Source organism: Arachis ipaensis, chromosome B01 (genome assembly GCF_000816755.2).
Source record: "Arachis ipaensis cultivar K30076 chromosome B01, Araip1.1, whole genome shotgun sequence".
Taxonomy (NCBI): Eukaryota; Viridiplantae; Streptophyta; class Magnoliopsida; order Fabales; family Fabaceae; genus Arachis; species Arachis ipaensis.
The window spans coordinates 103,320,033-103,324,630 of record NC_029785.2 but is presented as its reverse complement, the minus strand read 5'-3'; the positions used below and the strand labels follow the sequence as shown (position 1 = coordinate 103,324,630).

The 4,598-nt window shown below is 29.6% G+C and overlaps 1 long non-coding RNA gene across 1 annotated transcript; it reads left to right on the top strand.

The window, feature by feature from the left end:
* Window positions 1,465–2,549, top strand: LOC107610071. Its single transcript, XR_002362141.1, has 2 exons — window positions 1,465–1,989; window positions 2,480–2,549. It is a non-coding gene; the product is annotated as an uncharacterized LOC107610071 (long non-coding RNA).

Here is a 4,598-nt window from a genome sequence, read left to right as displayed (position 1 = left end):
ATGTGTTATTATCTCCATTTTTTAAGTAGTCATTTTTTTATATTAGTTTTTGTTTTTACTTTTTGTTATATTTAAATACTATAGTATAAGAATGAAGTTACTAAATACAATATAAATATGTACATAATGTGTCGTCAACTGAAAGTAACATTCATTTTTATGAATCATGATATTATGTATGGTTTTTAATATTATTCTTACAACTAAGTAATATTAAAAGATGCAAATCATTGAAAAAAATATGATATATAAATGACAAAGATAATACATATATGATGAACACAATTAGGTGGAAAAAAGCGTAAAAAAAATTGTAACGGCATCATATACTATAAATTTTAAAAATTTGTCAATCCAACATCCAGTGAGTCAAAACTATTATCAATTATCAATTAAATTTTTTAAATAATTGTATAAAACATTAGTTACGATGAAAGAAAAATAGTAAAAGGTATGAAATTATGTAATAAAACAAATAAACATAGTATTGTAGGGGACAAGCACCCTCACTATAATTTGAAATTTTTTTAAGTAGTATATGATAATAATATTTATTTGTCCCATTAAATTATTAAATTTGATCCTACAATAATTTTTTATTTAATTTTCGATACTTAACATTCAATTTTAAAAACTTCATATTAGATGTTTGTCAGAAGAATCAATTTTTAAATTTAAATAAGATTGGTGTTCTTTCTTAAAAATCGACTCGAAAGAATATTATTTATCTTCTTTTGAAATTAGCTTTAGTTTTTCGTAGCATCTGTATTAATTGAAAGAATTTTTCTAACTATAAATATCGATAAGAGTCGGTTTCTGATTGTATTAGAAAGTAAATCTCTACATAATTGTTTAGTGATATATATTAAAAGAGAGAAATTTTAACAATGCACAATAATTAATAGATGATTTGATAGCTAATTTTTTATATACACATAATATTTTTATTCTAAAAATTATTGTCATGTTATATAAATTTTGTCTCCACTACCAAAATTTGTTGGAACCGTCACTAAACATAACATTAAAGACATAGAGTAACATACATAGAAATAAAAAATAAGAAGAGGTGAAAAGATAAGGTTAAACACTACATATGAAGAATAACAAATAATGCGATAATAGAAAAACTATAAAATGACAATTCTACTTAAATATTTATACACTACTAGAAAATTAGTTATTACAGATATTTTCGACGAATTTTATCCCACGGAAATATAGACAAAATTTAAGAGGGATTTTTTGTTGGAAAACAAAAAAATGGATTAGCATAAATTACAGATGGAAAAGAGAATCCGTCGATAATTCTGTCAAAAAAATTAATTTTTTTCGTGAAAAATAGTTACAGACGAAAAATTCGTCTATAATTAAATGGACAAAAATTCTGCGTTTTATTAAATTATTATAGATAGAAAATTCCGTCTGTAATTTAAAATTTTTCATAAGAAAATTTTAATTTAAACCTAACTTCATCCCCACCCTATCGAGATTTCTTCTTTTTCTTCCTTCCTTCTCTCTTTCTCTCTCTTCTTTCACACCCTAAAACCCTAACTAACCACAATTTCTCACAGAAATGGTGTTTCACCATCGCAGAAAGCTCATGCCAGAAATCTGCGAGTCCCTCTGCCACGTGGAGTAGAATTGTTCTTCAAACTGTGATGATTGCCTCAAAATCTGCATCACCAACCCCCAATACTACTATTATTCCCAACCACCGCCACCGCCACTGCCACTGATTCCTCCTCTCCCCTTAGACGATATATCAGACCATGGAAAAAGCCACGCGCTCTTGCCCTACTTGGTCCTTGCTCTCTCCGTTATCGGAGTTGCTTTCTTCGTTGTTATTTGCTGTGCAATCTTCACGAGGATCTTCAGAAGGAGGAGAAGATCCTTATCGCCACCGTTGAGTCTTCGAACACAGGATAATACGCGTGATGATTTCTTCATTGATGAGGAGCACGGTCCTGTGGTGGACCACCCGATCTGGTACATCCGTACACCCTATCGAGCTCTGTTAGCTACAATTCTTCTATTCCATATGTCTTACTAATGAATCACCTGCAATTTTTTTATTGGTGATAAAGCCATCAGAAGAAAGGCAAATTTTGTTACTGATGATAAAGCTAACCAAGGCAAACTTGTCTCTACTTGAATCCTCCTGCATATATACGATAGAATAATATTTGGTTTGGATAGTAACCAATTTTCAAATATGTCCATATAGTTAAAAAATTTGTAATCGTGTGATTTTTTTTGTTGTGTGTGGAGGAAGGCATTCTTCTCTTCATTTAGGCTTTGGCTTTTAGAGTTTTGGTGCTAAACATTATACTTTCCTCCTTGTATTTCCATTCTTCTCTTCATTACATGTTCCTTTTAACATTGATTTTTTTCTTTCTTTCTCGTTTTATAGTTAACTTACTTGCCTATTTATGTTCTTATTTTATGTTTTACCTCGCTATTGATATTTGTTGATTAGGTTCTTGAGTGTTTTGAACTTCAACCCGATAACAGTGTGTTTCTAGAGCTAATTCTTATATTCCCGAAGGTTATTGTTCTAAGTTTTTCTTATTTCAATATTTGATATTAATTAAACAAGTTTTAATACTCTGGTTTTATTTTATTTTATTTTTTTGCAGTCTCATGCTTCACAGATTCTTGGATTTAAGTTTTAATATTATTAGCACATAGAAGTCAGCTGCCCTGTTCCTTTTAGGCTCTATAAGCTCACAGCATTACTGGTGAAACAACATTTTATTGATATTGATATTGTTGATGATGATATTATCTTGTGGTATAATTTTAATTTATCTATCTACTGGACCCCACACTTGTCACAGTTTTTTGATGGATATGAATATCATGAGACATCATTTTATCAGACTTACCAATGTTACCCTGCTTCGTTTATTGAGAAGGTTAGCATTAACTTTACGCATCCCTTGCTAAGTTTTTCTTGGTAATGAAACATGAGATTTTATTTTATACTAATTTATAAATTCTATTTCTATATATATAAAGAAAAAAGTTCGTTTCAGATGCGTGGTGCATGGAATAACTCAATAAATTGCAGTTATTTTAGAGCTTATCCAACTTCATATTGCTATTTTAACAATTTCTTTAAGTATAGTTACTATTAACAACTTGATTAGATTAGGTTTAGTTAGATTTGTTTTTTTTTATGATTTTAGTAATTAGTTTGATTTAAAATTTGTTATTGAAACTTTTTTCCTCATGATTTTTCAATTTTTGGTGTTTCCTTTCACTGCACTATCTTTGTTTCCCACATTATTTGTTGTTACTTGTTTCTCACTTAGCCATATTTCCTGTCCTCAATTGGTATAATTCCAATTTCATTATATTATTATTGTAGTTGCAGGAGGCATAAAAAGATGGGAAGGGCTCCTGTTGTGACAAGGTGGGACTCAAGAAAGGCTGCTGAAAAAAAGAGGAGGATCAAATCTTGACCAACTACATTCAAGTCAATGAAAAAGGTTCTTGGAGGGCTTTGCCTAAGAATGCTGGTATGCATGCTTCTATCTCTATTATTCTTTTCATTTGTTTCATCATCAGGCTCTTATTCTTCTTCTTCTTCATGAAGGGTTACCAAGATGATTTTGTTCTAATCCTGTGTTATTGATCTGATCTAAATTCGTTTGGTTATATTTGTAGCTCTGATTTGTTTGACGGAGTTTAGAGAGCAAGAGATTATGAACAAGTATGCAGTTCAAACTGATATTGAGGTTCTTGATTTGCAGTTCTCTCTGTTTTCTCTGTTTTGATTCTTTGGCATAGATTGTTCTAGAAGTACCTTTATGAGTGAAGTTATGTTTTGATTCAGGTAAATATTGTTGTAAAAAGTTATTGGGGTGATGCAAGAGAGAAACTTCTAGACTATTGAAGATCTGAAATTGAACTCAATTGTACTGGGAAGCAGGGGACTTAGCACAATCCAAAGGTGTGTATTTTATTTATATATTTATTTATTTTTGGGTACAATTCCCTGTTTCATTGTTCTTTAGAGTATAGTTTAGAAAAAAAAAATTGGGATCGCATAAGTTAATTGGCTTTTGTGTGTACTGAAAAGGCAAAAGATACAATTAATATATAATGAAAACATTTTTTGGTAGATAATATAATGGAAGAGTGTAAAAACAATTATTTATTCTTGTTGAAGACTTTTTCTTATGTGATGTGATGAGAGAATAAAGATTAATGTACCTCCAGATACCATGTAGTAGTGCTTTGTGTTTGTTGAAGAGAAGGTTATATATATAGATATTAGATTAGATAGGAACAATGAAAAGGTACATACTTTTACAATAAAAACAAGTTATTGCTACTTGAACAAAGTATGTCAGGAATTGCATATTAAATAATAGGCATTTGGGAATGTATTATACCAGGGAAAATATAAATAAATAAACAAAGAAAAAAGAGGCTAGCTAGTATAATACTAGTATGCTTTTCATATAAATACTGAAGTTAGATTCAATTTTTCACTTCAAAGTTGAAAAAAATAAACTAATGGAGTTGATGACTCAGGTCTCTTATTTTTACTTAGTATATAGAAATTAAGGGATCCAGATTAGTAGATA